The sequence below is a fragment of the Zootoca vivipara genome, chromosome 15 (assembly GCF_963506605.1).
Source record: "Zootoca vivipara chromosome 15, rZooViv1.1, whole genome shotgun sequence".
Taxonomy (NCBI): Eukaryota; Metazoa; Chordata; class Lepidosauria; order Squamata; family Lacertidae; genus Zootoca; species Zootoca vivipara.
The window spans coordinates 38,194,922-38,212,619 of record NC_083290.1 but is presented as its reverse complement, the minus strand read 5'-3'; the positions used below and the strand labels follow the sequence as shown (position 1 = coordinate 38,212,619).

The window sequence follows — 17,698 nt, the reverse complement described above, 5'->3', positions numbered from 1 at the left end:
TTTTATTGCAAAAGCAAAGTGTGCTTTTGTTCTCTCTGTGAAGAATCAAGTCTGAGATTAATACCTGTAGTTAGGGATCCCAACACATTCCTACTTCAATGGAATATTCCAACTGGAATATTCCAACATTGCTGTCAGATTTACTGAAATCTAGATTACTCCCACCAGATCTGTACCTTCTCCTTGAAAGGATATTGTTTATAATACTAGTGTAATGTCCGTTATATGTTGTTACAATACCGTGTATGGAGTATTGGGGGAGGGATAGTATCTGTGATGGGGGACGTGTTGTGCTTCTTCTGGGGTGATTGGTTTACCTATGGTCCCCACCCTGCACTCATCTCTCACCTGTGGCTCCTAGAAGCTGTCAAGATGCAACAACGGCCATACCCTGGGAAAGGCTTTGACTGGCCAGCTAAATCAGGTGAGGGTAGCCAATGCGTCTCAAACCCTCAGTGAATTAGGAACTTCCCCTGCATGTGAAGAGAGGCTCCAGCAGATTGAGCGGACAAGACCAAGAGAGGGTCCAATGGTCAAGAAGGCGATTTCTGCATGTGCTGCAGAGGGAAGTGAGGTACAGATGGGGCTCATCAACCTGGGAAGACAGCCCATCTAGGATAAGGAAAACTCTGATTCCAAACCTCTGCTGCCTTGTGGTATATCTTTGGGAGAAGATAAAGCTCAGGAGTAGGCCCTACACAAATCTGGAGTGGAGTCCCTAAAACAGCTCAATGGCCCCTTGTACGCCTCCTTCTGACCACAGGCAAGCTGGTGCAAAACATATTGCTCTGCTTTCCTCTGAACCACATTGGCAAGGCCAAGGGGGGGGGGGTCTTGTTGTCTGGGCAGCGCAGGACCGTCCAAGATCATGCACTGTGGAGGTCCAATTTGGTGCTGCTCTTGTGGTTTGACTTCACCCCTTAGGTAAAATGGGTCATCCCCAATTGGGATCGGAAGCCAGTGTGGCTTCTGTCAATCTGGGATATCTTGCTTAAAATGAGAGACTTGGAGGGTATGTAACTATGTTTTATAGAACTGGAGGTGGGTTCCCTCAGTGGTCTTATGGACCCAACTCATAGCCTGGATAACCTTTAAAGAATTCTACTGTCTCCAGAAGAAGACAACCTGTTGAGGTTGCTACAGTGTGAAGTTCAGAGAACTTAAGAAGGAAGCCAGGAGACTGGGACTGCATTCGGATGTGGGGTTTATTGCATTAGTTCTAGTGTTTATAAGGCTAGTTCTTCTGCCCCAATTTCTAAAGTTCCTTTCACACTGCAGTACCTGTTCGATTATGGAACTGTGGCATTTTCATTGACCTACCATCACATCACACTAAATTTTAAATAATAGGGAAGAACCGTATGCCCAGGATACTACCCCAAATTTCTTCACTTTAAAGGCAGTGGTGTAATTATGAAAACTGTCAGAAAATCACAATGCAAAACCTTTGTGATTTTCTGAGTTAACAGGGTTGCAAATGGATTTTTGTTTACTGGACAAATTTAACAATACTGAAAAAAGTGCTAAACTTCTACTTCTACTTCTAGATTCCACTAGATTTCCAGAAATGGATTTTACATTGTGCAAAAGATCACATAAAACACAAAAGCCAATGGGTAATGGGATATTGGGAAGTCAGAATAAAGAGCTGCCTGAATGTAGCCTAATTGTGGACTGATCCTGCAACATGAGGAAATATTTAGTGAAAAACGAGCATACATCTTTTAAGAGTTGAATGACAGAAATACAGCAGATGCCTATGGTTTGCGGAATGGAGGTTGTGATGGGACAAGGTGTACCTGTTAAATTTCTGACTGTTTCTGTCTGTTCTAAAGGTAAGGAAGGAGAAACAGTATCTCTACGTGAGAAGTCTGAGTGTTCTCAGCTTCCTTTTGGCCTATGTCAACCTTGTAGGAAGTGTGAAATTCTGATGGGGGAAAGAGGAGGGAGAATAATTAAAAGAGGAATATGATGTCTGAAAATAAGATGAGAACCTCAAAAGAAGATTGTGGATTGAAATGTGCAAAAAAAGATGTCCTTTGAAGATCTGAAATATTAAGTTCCCTGCTAGATCAGAAAACTAGGCAGAACTGGCATCTGCGCAAATCTAAGGATGGATGAATCCATCCAGTTCAGTTTCAAGTTCTGTTTGCAATATTTCTGCATCAATTAGATTTTTTTTTGGGGGGGGGAGGGGGAAACCTCATGAAAATTTGACAACATTTTAGTGCACATTTCTCCTAATATATACATTTTTGTATGCAATCTCCCCAAGTATCATGCATTGTTGCATGCTATTTTCACAACATACACATTTTTATCCACATTTTCCTCTCATATGCACAGTTTTGTAGACCTTTTGTTTGCACAATTAGATCACAAATTTCAGAGAAGTGTGAATTTTGAAAGATACAGGTAACTGCATTTATGCCCCCCCATTGCTATGCCCCTGACCTCAACTCTACAAACTTTAATTCTATCTCCAACTATGAGAGCCTTCCCTCTAGCTATCAACTGCCATTGCTGATGTCATCAGCTGGAACAAAAGCAGCGCCCTAGCCCTCCTGCATTGTGCCTATAGACAGCTACAGCTGAGAGCTATGCATGTGAAGCTAAATTATCCTGTATTTGTGAGCCATCTTACAGAGGCTTTACACTCAAAGTTGACATACGGTATACATTTTTAGGATGGCATATAATTTCCCAGAGAAGACTGAACCGTTTGCTTGATGGAAGGTTGCCATCATTCCCCACCCCCACCCCACATCTGTGAAACATTCAGCAGATGAAGCATATCCCAGCACTGCGTTCACAGTTCTTATCCCCTCGCCCAATATTCATGACAATGCAGATGAACAGGGCCAAAGCCTTTTGATGAATTGTAGCATCACTGCTGGCCACTGGGCCCCAATAAACAAGGGAGACCCAGCTGGGACTTTTCTCTTCTGAAGGAACATCTGCAGATGTATCTCATTTCTTTAACAAGGAATATCTCAAACAACTTATAAATCTCTGCCAAGGTGAGCCCCCCCTCCTCCCCAGCATGCTTCATGCTGCTCTAATGTGCTCTTGGAAAGTTTGAACTTTCAGATCTGCCACATGGATTTCTGCATGGGGTATAGTGAGGCCTTCACCCCACTGGCTCAAGAAGACTTTGCTGCCATGATACCCAGCAGCTGTTGACTCCTTTTCTCTCTCTCAGCCAATTTACTGCACATGCCCAAGCCTTTCCCTGTTGCCTCCTTCCTTCCCACACTGAATCAAAAGAGCCACGTGTCGAGGATCTGGTGTTCTCCTCCCATATTTTTTCACAAAGCTCCTCCAGTTGTCAGATGGGGAAAGGGTACCATCTGGCTAGCCCTTGTTTACTGCACACCCTGCCAGTTTCAGCTTATTAATCATATTTATCCAAGTATCTTAATTACTCCCTGTCTAGAGACTCGCCTTGCACTCAGCTGTTGACCCTCCCTTTCTTCTTTTTCTCTGTTTTAGTTATTTTCTATCATTAATCACAAGACCAGTGTGGGCAGAAGAGGAATTCCCCAGCTTAGATTTCATTGGCACTGTTTCCACTCCCACGGTGGAGGGAGTGGAGTTCATTGTTGGCTTCTGATAAACTTCCTAATTAATCCATCTGAGATCAGGGGCAGACTAATAGGAGACTGTGCCTTTCGGTGTTTGCAAGGCAGAAATGAGTCTTGCCTCTGGGTGGGCTTCTGATGCCTGCACAGCTGCTTCCTTTACAGCAGGGATGGGAAGCTGTATGCAGCCTTCCAGGCCTCTTTATTCAGCACTCAAGTTTCTCCCCAGGCTACACCCTTCATTGGTTCTCCTCTGGACCTTCCTTGAGTGCTTGGCCTTGGATGGAATGTGCCCTTGAACACTGGTGCCCATTTGGACTGCTAGGGTGGAATGCAGGAGCCACAGCCAATGACAGGCTGCATACCGACTGGTTGAAAGAAAGAAGACAGACTGAGATTGGTGCGGCAGTGGCTCATTCGCCCAAACAGACCACCCTCCACTGAAGGCTGAACTGTGATGATGTCTCTGGAGGGATGTGTGGGTAAGTGTGTAAACCTCTGGGTTTTGTATTTCTGGAATGTCACCTGCTGAGAATCACATCCAGGTTTGTTTGTTTTTTTGCAGCCAGAACTCAGTTCCAGCACTTCTTAGGTGGGCACCATTGCCATTATAAGAGAACAAGGTTCATGGTGAGTTCTGGCAACTTTTTTCCTAGAAAAATAGCACTGGTCACATCCATGCCTTCCTTTTGCCACACCCATTTTTTGCCTCTGATCCCCCCCCCCCAACTGATATGCTCCCCTGCAGAAGATTGCCTATGATGAGGAATTAATGCCTTTGGGGCGAGACAAGATTCCCCATCCCTGTTTTACAGCAGTGGCACAGCTGAACTAGACTGGGCATGATTTGAAACTTTGCCCAACCATGCTCAAGAGATAGGTTTGGAGGAGTGTACTTTGGTAACACCAGTGCTTAAATAGCTCCTCTGGCTTCTGGTCCATTTGTGAGGACCAGTTAAAGCACTTTGAAAGCCCTACATAGCTTGCGTCATGGACATCTGAGTTTTCTCCCATATCAACCTGCCCATCAACTGAGGTCATCTTCAGATGCTCTCCTCCAGATTTGTCCATCATGCCAAGTGGCATCCCATTTGTGGATTTTTCTCTCCCAAGGAGGCTCACCTGTTGCCTTTCCCGATGTTCTTTAGATGCTAGATCAGGTAGGGAACTTTTGGCAACTCTTATCAGTTGTCAATGTGCAGGGATAATGGGAGTTGTAGTTCAGCAGCATCTGGATGGTCAAAGGATCCCCATACCTGTGCTTGATAAAGTTTTTATTTTCCCAGGTAATTTGTCTCTGATATACTTTTTGGTTCTGGATTACTGTCATAAACTGCTGTTTTATTGATAATTGGGCTCGATTCCATTCAGCCACGAACTGCATTCTGCCATCAATTGCCCCAGTCAGCATGGACCTCATCCTTGATGGATGGACAATCTTCTACATCAGAGGAGGCCCACCAGAGGTCACTGAACCACAACTCCCATAATTCCTCACCATTGGCTTGGAGGGACCAAAAGAAGCTGACATCTAACAAACATCTGGAGAGCCACAATATCCTTATCCTTGGCCCAGAGGTACTGAAAGCTGTGGTGAACCATAGGAACCCTCCATCTCATTTGTTCTGTTTTATATTTCTGATTTTTGTACAGAGAGTTCATGCAGTGCTCTGAAAAACATAAAACAGTGGAGGATTCACAATGTATTGGGTCCATTTTGAAAAGAAGTCCAGATAAACTAGAAGCATAAAACCCAGACAGAAATTAGGATGATGTGGATTAATTTCAGGAACATCCCCACTGGATACCAAATGTACCTTGTAGCATTTTGATAGTCGCTCACTGCTCACAGGGATGGGTAACCCAGGATATGCACTTGCCAGGAAGAGACGCCATTAAGGACTGTAATTTGTTGATCCAGCCTCCGCTGGCATTTCAGCAGTGAGAGTGGCACTGTTTTCTTTATGACCTCATAAAGTCACAGCCGAGAGGCCGATTTAGAAAACAAACTGCCTCAGGTTGACAGATAATTAGATACAGGGGACATATTATATGCCTTTGCATATAAATGCTCTCCGAAGCCCGTTGGTTCATCAGAAGTTTAGGTTAAAGGAGAAGCAGGTATTCCAGACGCATCAGGGTGTATTTTCTGATGCACTTTAAGACGATGGCTTATAGCACCTTCATCTTAATGTCGTCTGTGGAACATTGTCAGCACAACTGCGCTTTGTGAATGGTCCTGGCTTGTTTTATTTCTGCTTTGGTATTTACCCGTCAGCCTTTTTTGCTAGTGAGAGAAGCAGAAGAAAGGAGGGGAGTTAACATCCCTGGAAATGGTCAATGTCTCTCCCCAGCCCCATGTCTTTTAGCAAGAAGTCCCTATCACTTCAATGTCATGTTTGTACCTTTAAGGGTATGGACATTTTAGGGTCCTTTTGGCCTAAGGTGTTCAAGGTACATGGTGCTTTTCAATTAGCTATTCTTTGGTGTGGGACAATGACAGAGAATATGAAAAGGTAGTGTGAGCTTTAAGAAGAAGGTGGGCGATAAGAAGATCAGATCTCCTGACTTTTTTTTTTAAAGAAAGATTAAAATCATTGGTGGGATGGGGCTTTGATTTTGGATGGAAAGCATTGCTAGGGCTGACATGTGCAATGCAATATGGAACTTTATTCATCTGAATTTCCCTTCCCAAAGCTATTAGCCTCCCAGAGGAAAAATATGCAGGCAGGCTACAGGTGTCCCCCCCCACTTGTGGAGCTAAAAGATGGTTTCGTTTATTAAATAAATATTGTTTAAAAACACTTTTATGCTCAGAATCCTGAGAACTGTAGTTTGTTAAGGGTGTTTGGGCCTTAAGGTTCCAAGGATCCTTTGAAGAAAATCATGACAGGTAATGGTGATCTAAGGCTGCCTTAAATGGAGGGTGTAGATATATTCTACTCCCCCAGGTTTCAACTGCTAAAGGAGGGGAGGGGAACCTCCAGCCTGCAGGCCTCCTTAGACCTCCCGGGTTGTCTGCTTGGCCCTTTGGGTCATTTTAGCCAAACCACACCCACCTGCCCTGCACCTGGTGTTCATATGATGTCAAGAACAGGGCAGGTAAATATCGGGTCACCTGATGTCATTGTGATTGTCGCCTGTCAAACGTGGTCCATGAAGGTGGGTTGGGGAGATCCGGAGCCAGTTCCCCACCCCTGTGCCAGGAAGCAGGGAGGTGACGAATCCTGCCGATTAGTAAATCTAGCAATCCCAAGTAGCAATTTGTGAGCAAAAGGCAAAGCAAAAACTGGGACAAAAGAGGAGCGATGATTTATGGCACATGGGCAGATTTGAGAACATAGAGACAATGAGAGCATCTTGCCTCCCAGTCCCTTTCCCACACCAAAGATGTGACTCAGGCTGGGTCCTCGCATGATTCAATGAGCCTGGGGCCCGATCTTCCGCCCGGTCCTCCAAGTTGCAGAGAAGGCCCCGGGGTCCTTTGCTCACACCCCTTGAGATGAGTCCGGGCTTTAAGGGGAGGAGCGGAGAAGAAGCAACGAGAACCAAAAGTGCTGCGCTGTGTGGATTATTGTGTGTTTGTCATCCAGAATGGTATAAGCTGTAGGTACAGCATCTCTTGGCGGTGATTTATGGTCCCTGTCAGCCAGCACCAGCGCTTTGTCTGCCGTAGCGTGGAGGATGAATGCAGCGCTGTCAGCCCAGGCAGGGCAGTCTTTTTCCTCTCTCTGCTCCGCACACTCGCTCCCATTTCATGCCACTGAACATAAACAATCTTTTGTAAACCTGACAGTCACACTTACTTCTTTGGGAACATAAAGCAGAAATGTATGACTCGGTTTTCATTACCCAATTTCCGCGGCTCTATAGCAAACGCACTTGGGGAGCCAGCAGCCAAAAGGAGGGGAAAGGAGTGTTCACAGTGAGTAAGGAGGGGGAGGGAGGGAATAGTCATTGTCCGCTGCCTTCTTATGCATACCTCCATGCACAAACAATTGATCTTCTTCCCTGCATTGCTTTGTGTATGTTCGCTGTGCACACGGTGCATTTAAAATTAGTGGCTTCATTGTGCTGGTGTAATGTTTTTGCCTCCGACGGCTGCTCTTTCCTACTTGTGTTTTCTGTACAGCCCGATGTGTCAGAAACATTTTTCTGCCCAAGAAAAATGGGCAGCCTTTTGGGGAATGTAGACCAGTAGTGGGTGGGGCCAGATTCAAAAGTAGGTGGAGCAATGGTGCTCATACCTTTGTACAGGAAGCTGCACCCCGCCCATGCTAAACGTCTGAGGTTTCCATATGGACACACCTCCCTCTGTATCCCACCTAAACAAGCCAAATGAATCCTCACATTTCAAGGACACTTTCCAGCCACACAGAAACATTTGAGGATGGCCAGTACGGTGTGACTAGAGGGAAGTGGGGTGTCCAAGAGAGACTCCCAGTGGCCAGGCAGAGGGGCCTGGAGGGCTGCATTTGAAAGCATTTGGCTGTTTGAGGAATTTGCTCCTCATGAATTCCAGTATGAACTGTCACGGTCTGTACCTCCAGACAGATGAGCTGATTGGAACTTATGTATCAAATGACTTCTGAATTTCACAGATGTTCCAGTGTTGTTTTCAGCTAAAGAGGTCTCAGTGTGCTTTCAGAAATGTGTGTATTTTGAGAGAAGTTTATTTGGGATACAGATATTTAGGAATATGTATTTGAGTGTGTATGTTTCTGCAAATTTTCCTTCTTTTTTTTAAAAAACCACAGTTCAGTGCAGAATTGGGGTGGAATTGATTCAAAAGTGTGGAAGTTATATGGACAAAAAAAAAAACACCATACTGAGGCCGCAATCCAAGCCCCCACTTATGCCATTTTATGGGGGGGGGGCGCACTGGATTGACCAGCCTCCTGCCAGGTGGTATTCTGCGCCCAAGTCATGTATTTATTTAATATTTATTTCAACACTATAAATACCACTTAATTGAAAGTGTCTCTCAGTGGTGTACAGTAACTTATAGAATCATCTAGTCCAACCCCTGCAATGCAGGAATCACAGCGAACACAATACTGTAGAAATCAGATAGACCTATCAAATCAAAAGTTAGTTAAAATGCAGGGTTTTAAACACACAGATGAGCCCCTTGAATTGGGCTTGGAACAGGCAACCAGTGCAGCTGCTTCAGGACAGGCTTGATGCTTCCACTGGCGGAGGAAGAGGGGTGCAGGGGGAGCGCACCACCCCCCGGCAGCATGGTCCCGGTGGGGTGCCATTGTGGCTGCCCCCCGCCCACGCTGGGCACCACAGCTCTGCAGGCGGCGTGTCACACCCCCAGGACACATGTCACGCCCCTGCGGGCAGCGCGCCACGCTCCCGGGACATGCACCAGCCCCACCTCGCCTGCTCTCCGCCTCCCAGTGCCAGAGCATGAAGCTCCGCCACTGCATGCTTCTCCCAGCCAGACATCTCACCCAACATCTGGGGAGTGGCAATCTGCACTTCTTGTAGTCTACGAACCATCTTCAAAAGTGGCATCAATTGTATTGCAATAGTCCAGGCACGTCCAACTCACAAGACATTGATCTACTCACAGATCGACCAGGATCGACCAGAGGCACCCAGCAATGACCAGTAGATCACGACCAACCTGTTGCACATTTCTGCAGGTTGTCAGAACATGGGCTACAGTGTCCAAGTCATTCCTATTCTGAAAGGGCTGTTGCTGACTTTATAGCCAGAGTTGGAAATTTATTTCTGAAGCTGGAATTAAGGGATAACCATCCAGCAACTATGGCACAATGGTTTGCTGCTTACAAATAAAAGCAGAAAACAAGGAACTGATCGGATCATCCTTCTACCCCTGCCTTTAATTTATTGGTAAATAGTCAAATATGAAAGCTCAAGTATACAAACTTAAGTTCTTCCAGTCTTCCTTTCCTCACGATTCTTTTCTTCTCCAGCACATTGATATTCTACTGGAAGGTTCTTGAATGTTGATTAAGAGTTAATGAACTGAGAAGGAAAAATGAATAAATAAACAAATAAATAAATGAAAAGAACTCTGAATATACAGTGAAATATATTAATGCATAGAAGCAATATATAATAATGATACACTAAAAAAATGTAAACATAAAATAATATACGGCTGAAAAATCAAAGTGTTTTAAACTCTGTTTTTATTGCTGTTTTTTAAATGAATAGTTTATACCATTTTATGTAAACTGCTTAGAGATTTTTATTATTATTTTTATTAAGTGGTATATAAATCTTATTAAAGCAATGAAATAAATAAAAATATACAATTACTTGGCAGGGATATAAGCAAACGGTTGGATCAAGGTTTTCTCACTAAGCCTACAGGCAGAGAGGAGGAGAATGGCCTTTATGGGGTCAATGCACATATAATTTACATTGCCTGGGTACGTCATAATCCTAATGCTCTTTCAGATGACAAGTGCTTCCATTCGGTATTGGCAGTCTATGTTAGCAGCAGTTATGCATTCACGTACAGAGAGTCAGGCCCCCAGCTTCACGATACATTTAAATAGAGCCAGCTCACCCATGAGGCAAGGTGAGGCAGTTGTCTCAGGGCAGCAAACTCAGGAAAGCCGGGAGGGGTGACAGATCCAGCCTCCGTGAGCCTGATATTTTCCATCCACGTTCTAACCCATCACCCTTAACAAACTACAATTCCCAGGGGAGCCACTTTTGGGTTCGCCTCAAGCAACAAATTGTCTTGGGCTGACCCTGCATTTAAAACTGTATCATATCATTATAGACAGTCATGGCTTTCCACCAAGAATCCTGGGAACTGTAGCTTGTTTTGGGTGCTGTGAATGGCTAGGAGACCCTTATTCCTCCCACAGAGCTGCAATTCTCAGAATGGTTTAATTCAATTTTCCAATCATCAGTTTGTGATTATTATTTTTAAGTTCCTGATGAAAATTCATCAACTTCTTAATGCATTTTTTCCAATATACACCTGATTCTATGCAATTTAGCTTAATATGCACCACCCCCTTGTATGCTATTTTCACTAATATATGCATTTTAACGCACACTTTAGGCTAGTATATGCATTTTTTCATGCCTGTGCAGAGCTTGTCTGAGGCCGGGGTGAGAGTCTTGTTAGAATAAAGTTATAAACTCAAACAAAAATGTAGCCGGCCCGTGGCAGGCCTCCTGGACTGGCTTAGCCCTCCAAGGGTCAGGGCAAATGTACCCAGCTGCCCCCTCCCTACATGGCCCTGTGTTCATGTACACATTACTTGACTGGAAAATTGTGTTGCAAACTTCGGAGACATGTGAATTTCAAGGAATGGCTGTGTTTTGGTTCATGTATTATTTCAGAAGATGTGAATTAGGCAGATCTGCCTTGAAATGTGAAGTGAACTGAATTTATCCCCCATCCCTAGCAGAACGGAATCGGCTTTTATCTTTGGCTGCTCTTTCTATCCTTGGGAAGTTACAGCCTTTGCCGCACCTGCAAGAACAGCATTATCCTCGGCCTTCAATGGTGAGGTCTCCTATATACACATGGACTAAGTAATGATTCCTTTCTATCTTTCATATCTGGATTTAAGAGCACCCTGGAGCTACAAAGTTTATTAGAGCTCATAAGAAGAATTGTACCATAAATGGGACAACCACAGCTATAAACCCACACCTTAGAGTTTGCAACAAATCTTGAAACACTGAACCAGGACACTCTTGTTGCTGTCAGCAAAAAGAAGAAGAAAAGATGGCAGGGAGGAAGAATAGCAAAGCAATACCCAGTGGGAATCAATAACAACAGCTACTGCCACTAATAAAAAATAACTGGACTATTCAGACATTCCCTGTGAAGAATATACATAAAATGGGGCTAGCTCAGACATTGCCCTTCATGTAATATGAGCATGTTCATAGTGATGTTTAAATTAGGACTGGGGTGAAAGTGAAAGGGCCTGGAGTGCAGATTGCAAGCAGGGAAAACTTTTGCTGATCTGACAAGCAATTAGCAGAGTGTGGGATGTGGAGCTGCAGAGAGGCAAGCATCTACATTAGATTGCGTCCTCAGGTGTTATTTGACTCCAATTCCCATCAGCCCCAGGCAGCATGGTCAACTGTCGGGGTGATGGGAGTTGTAGTCCAACAACATTTGGGGTCTCAAGGTTGAAGAGTGCTGTGCTGCATCAAGGATGGAGAATCTGAAATCACCCATTTGTTGGACTCCAACTTCCATCAGTCCCACTCTACATAGTTAATGGTCAAGGATGATGGGAGTTGCAGTCCAAAAACATCTGGTGGCCCACATGTTCCCTGCCTCTGACCTACATCTTTTCAGATACAGGTAGTAGGAACTGGACCTCTGCGCCAAACTACAATACAAACTGACTTGATCCTCCCAGATGAATGGAGTTTCCCCCTTCTAAATATTCTGACACAATTCTCAGTTTAAAAGACCTCAAATCTTAAAGCTGGACCCACAGTTGCAACCAAAATTCATGGATGTTAAAGTTGGGGAGACAATGTTGTCCTCTATCTGGACAGAGTCTATGACATCATCATGTAATAGGGTTGCTACCTTTGTTGCAAAATATAGGGCAGGGCAGGGCGGTTGGTGGACAATTTCTTTTTTCATCTGGTGCTGAAGTGACTTCAAAGGAACCCAGTACAATCTATTGCAACCTAACAGGAGGTCCCCTCTGGAATCTCTCTCTCTCTCTCTCTCTCTCTCTCTCTCTCTCTCTCTCACACACACACACACACACACACACACACATCACACACGAGAGAGAGAGAGAGAGAGAGAGAGAGAGAGAGAGAGAGAGAGAGAGAGAGAGAGAGAGAGAGAGAATCTGTCTGCACATGGCTACCCAGAGCTTAAATACACACACCCTTCCAAACACATGCATTTGAAGAGGATCCCTAACCGAGAGAGAGAGAGAGAGAGAGAGAGAGAGAGAGAGAGAGAGAGAGAGAGAGAGAGAGAGAGAGAGAGAGAGAGAGAGAGATCTGAAATACAGTACAGGACAAAATTGTATCCATACAGAAAGTTGCATTTTACGTTGGAATACGGGCGCAATCCTGTATTATATGGGACAGGTGAAAACCCTAGTCTGCAACTGACTGACAGCAGCTCTCTGGGGTTTCAGGGCTCTCTTCCACCTCTACCTACAGATGCCTGGGACTGAGCTTGAGACAGTCTGCATGCAAAATAGGTACTCCACAACTGAGCTATAGGCCTTCCCAACTTTTGTTATTGAATTTGAAATATTTTATATTGATTTCCTAAGATGTATCCTCAGGATGGTGCTAGGAGGGATAAGATTGAAGACAAGGGGGCGAGAGGGGATTACTTTCTTTTTTTATTATATATGACCCACTGTTAATTCTTAATTAGGAGTGACAGATGCTTCCCTGTAATCCTGTTCCCAACATGTTCTGTTTGCTTTGTTTGGCACTGCAAGATATATGGTGACATCATAATGACCTTTCAAGGCTCCTCCGGAAAGTGTTATTGGCATTCCAATGATTTATTGCATGTTCCAGTTGATTACCAAGCCATTTGTCAACATTTTATTTTGCTCTCCATAAACCTGTCTCCTGCATCACAGATGTTCGTGGGCATGAAAGTTTAAACAAATACGATATATTGTTCCTGGTTGGCTCCTGCCTTCAGCTTCAAGGCCCCAAAGCAAATTTGCTTGTGCCTTTGCAGGGACCTTGCTTGCACCACTAACTGGGAGAAAGTACAAGTGCTACACAAAGCCTTCAGGGGAAGTTTTGATGTTCCAACTATAAAGCAAGGAAACCCATTGAAGTTCCTCAGTGATTGATAGTAGCTTATCTGTGAGAATCAAAAATGTGTAGGCTATGAATTTCAACACAAACATTGTTGTTATTTATTAAATTTGCATCCCATCCTTTGTCCCAATGGAGCCCAGGGTGGCAAACACTAAAGTGATTTAAAAAATCAAAACACAAACCCAGTACTGATGCAAAAGCCAGTGAGGGCCTGGGGAGAGGTTCAAGGGCCAGATTGATGGGTCTGTAGGGGCCTGAGGTTCCCCACACCTGTTATAGAAGAGACATGAATTCAGACTCAATAAAGGACAACCTTGGATCACCTTTTCACTTACTGTACCAGTCCAAGGTATTGGATGTCTGGGGACCAAGATACCTGATGGAACACCTCCTGCTATATTGTCCTGCCCACACATAAAATAATTCAGCAGAGTCCTTCCTGAAGAGTGCTATGCTTGCATGGCTTTTTCTGTGGTGGTGCCCTACCTTGGAACACCCTACCTAGAGAAGCTTGACTGGTCTTGGCATTACAATTTTCCTGTGTCAGGTTCAGACTTTGTTTGGCAAGGCATTTCCATAGGCTACATTTTCCTATGAGGGCTTTTCTTTCTTTGCTTGAGCTGCTGGTTTTCATATCTGAACACCTCCAGATGACGCTTCTGCTTTCGACATTTATCCCGATTCGCTTTAACAAACCTCGCACAGAGGTTTACACAATGGCCACTCTTGGTTAAGCATTCTTCCAGGTTTGCTTTGCATGAAACTTATGCAGGGATTATATGATGTCCATTCCTTTACTGATCATTTATTTTGATTTCTTTGCAGGGAGATTTATATGTCTTCCCTTCAATCAATCGTTCTCCCACCCTTTCTAGTGGATTCCCCTCCACTTTCCTTATCATCAGAGTTTTTTGTTGTTGTTTTTTGCACCAGAGAGGCATAACACTTTAATTCATTTTAATTGTGCAAATCTAAATTTACTGTGTGCAGTTAAATCTCTCCTACTAAATATTGGCAGTGTTGTTTTATGATTCCTAGGTATTGCACATAGAAGACCAGAACAGGCTTTTCCTACCAATTTACAAGCCAAAATTAATTTCCTAATTCAGCTGCTGGTGGTAAGGGACTGTTGTTTTTGTTGTTTGGTATGGTGATATAATCCTATCAGCATGGCTTCAGCCTAAACAGATCTGTTTTGCACAGTTTTGCACAGTCAGAAATTTGGAGTAAGGACTGCAGTCAAGATCCTGCTTCTCCCTGTCCATTCTCAACTCACAATCACACAGTGCAATAGGGAGAAGGGAACAGCATCTGCTTTGCATGTGGAAGGCCCCAGGTACAATTGCCTGCATCTCCAAGCAACGTTGGGAGAGACCCTTGTCTGAAACCCTGGAGAGCCACTGCAAGTCAGTGCAGGCAGTCCTACACTAGATGGACCAATGGTCTGACTCAGTATATTTCAGTTTCCCACCTTCCTAATGCAGATGCATTGCCTAAATGGCCTTTCTGAAAAGCTTAGATATGGAGCATCCTGGGCATGCTTGCTGTTATGGTGTCCTTAAGCATGTGTGATGCACTTCAAATGGGCTTTTCCCAGGCATGAGCATGAATTGTTGCTCTTTGGAGCTGCACTAAAGCAAGCGTATGGTTCCACTGCTGTGACATCAGTGCAGGGCACACATAAATATATATTTTTATTAAGTGTGCAGTGCCCTTTAAAAAACACACAGACGCGCCACCTGAGACAACGGTTGAGTAAATGCTGAAACATCACTGGAGGGAAACTCAAGCAGTCTTTTGTGCTGGAGAGAGGGCAAGGCTGCCAGGGCACAGCTCCAAGGGTGGCAATGGCCCTTCCAGCTTCCTCAATCTGCATGTAATGTACATCTTAATTTCCTCTCAAATTAGACACTTGATAAAAAAAAATGTTATTATATCTGTCGAGCTGCCAGGGCTTTTTATGGGAGTGATAAACTAAGAACCATGGCTTTACAAACCTTGATATGATGTTTCAGTACCTGGAAAACTATTTTATTGCAGCCCGGACTACTAACAAATTGCAAATACCGATTAAGCTATAAAGTTACAACAACATTAAAAAATAATGAGTGGTTATTGCATATGGAAAGAGTCTTAGACGGCAGATTTTGCCACCCAGAATCTGAGGGCCAGGAGTACAAGCCAGCTGCACAGGGCCACCTGTGAGATACTTCTGGCACTTCTCAAACAGGCCTAATCTGTAAGAGCAACACAGGGATCCATTGTGCAAAAGACTAACAAACACCAAGGCTGGTATCAGGGTTGACATTGTAAGGCACCTGCCCTGGCCCATGTCTTAGAAGGGGCCCCACTATCTACCCTTGTGAAATCCTAGACCCACTGCATTTTTCTTGATTTAACAACCTGTTCAGCTGCTGTCTCTGAGCACGTAAGCCATGACGGACGATCCATTCAGATGAATGGGGCACTGTGCCACCAACCTCTGTCATCCCTCAGCCAGCCCACCTGTGTGTCCCTGGCTGTCAGCTTCCTCCTCCTAAATATCAGTGTTGCCTTTGAATAACTCTTCCGGGAAGAAACTGGGGGACAATACTAAATTTAGTGGGCTCTGCCAATCAGTGGATCTGGCTCCACCTAGCCTTGGCCTCCCCTGCTTTCTACCCGATCTGCCCCAATCGGCACCAGCCACCACTGAGTGAAAGGAATAAGGAAAGGAGCAAAACGTCCTGGGCACCTTGGTTGGAAGACAGTGCAGACTGGATGCAGAGAGAAAGGGAACATGCACAGGCACTGGCAGTGCTAAGGAGGAAGTTGGCCTGCTCAGGGCTGAGAGGAATGGACCATTTGGAAGGGAGAGCATGCAAGAGAGAAAGAGCAATATTTGTTGGCTAAAGACAACTTGGAGGTTCAGTGGCCTTTTCCTAGAGTCTGATAAGGAGTAGGAGGTCTGTCACCTTGCAGGAGTGCTTGCTACATTTACCTCTTTGTAAACTCTGCTTGCATATTTGCAAATTAACTGCAAATAATTAATTGCATAGATGCATTAATTGTGCAATGGAACTTACAGGGATGTTTGCACAGGCATGGAATCTTTAGGGTTGGTAGCCAACTAAGTTTGACTCCAAGTAGACTCAATTAAATTAATGAACCTAAGTTAGTCATGTCCATTGACTTCAGCAGAACTACTCTGAGTAGGACTAGCATTGGATACAACCTTGATTTCCCAATTTTTCTTATTCAAATGAAACTAAATCAGTAGGGCTACCCCATGTGCTTATTATAGGGGAGGGATGGAGAGGGTCACCATACTACCGAGTTCCTTCTGCAATGTTTTGGGGGCTTTGTAAAGGAGAGATCTCTCATTTGTTCTGATCAAACCTACAAAATATTTCCTAGCAAAGTTTGGGAATAAAATGTAGGGAGTGGCTCCTTCCATCCAGCACAGTGACACTCTGGGTTTCTGTCAACAGGAGATACATCTCTCCCCTTCTCCTTTGCCACAGCATCTATTTATTACAGGAGAAATCAAAAGACAGGTGTGTGATTTACCTAGAGCCCTGCTTAGCAAGAGGGTAATATTTGTACTGTCACACGGAGCAATAATGGAAAATGTCACCCTTTTCTATTTCTGGGCAAAAGTCATCTGTGATATGTTTTCATTCTGATATTGGGGCTTTGCTGTCTAAGCCAGGGCTCCCGTCCTCCCTGATCCTTCCCCATAAAATGAAAATTGTGCTGAGCACTCAGAGCTGTCAGAGCGAGCTTCTGTGGCAAAGATGCTGACTCCTTATGCTCATATCTGAGTCCTTCGAACATTTTGCAGGGTCAGGCCATATCCCATGACCATAAAGGGCTAGCACCATTGCTTCACCAAAGGGATCAGTTCATAACATCATCATTCACCCCGGCAGATGTTTTAGATTCACTGTGCATGGGCTATAGCCAGGCCAGGCTAGGGATGGGTACATCTGTCAGTTTCTGTTTCTCTCAATTTCTCATTTTTCCAATCTTAAGTTCCCCATATTCCTATACCAGTTGGAACCTTTTCCTCTCTCTTTTTTGAATAAAAATGTCTGCATGAAAATTTCTCCTAATATACACATTTTACAAAGCAATTTCCCCTAATGCAATGCATTCTTATATGTTATTTTCATGAATATATGCATGAAATGGGGGCTTCCTCCTCACTCACTTCTTTGGTTGGGGATGGCTTCATCAAGCTGTGAGAAGCCACAGCAGTCTGAGTCAGACAGATCAAGAACTGAGTTTGGGGTTCCAAAAATCTAACAGAATTTTTGGGCAGCTGGTGGCATCTCTGGAAATGAGAGATAGGGGCA

General features: G+C 44.3%; 1 long non-coding RNA gene across 5 annotated transcripts in view; it reads left to right on the top strand.

Moving 5' to 3' along the window:
- Positions 1–3,510: 3,510 nt before the first annotated feature.
- The window catches only part of LOC132593246 (uncharacterized), a 37,580-nt gene continuing 23,392 nt past the window's right edge, over positions 3,511–17,698 (top strand). For 3 of the 5 annotated variants that reach the window (XR_009558609.1, XR_009558611.1, XR_009558608.1), the window contains exons 1-3: positions 3,511–4,063; positions 4,147–4,211; positions 4,953–5,159. This is a non-coding gene — a long non-coding RNA (uncharacterized LOC132593246). Of the gene's footprint in view, positions 4,064–4,146; positions 4,212–4,867; positions 12,243–17,698 lie in introns of those variants that run through there. The other 2 variants (XR_009558607.1, XR_009558610.1) reach the window with 2 other exon arrangements.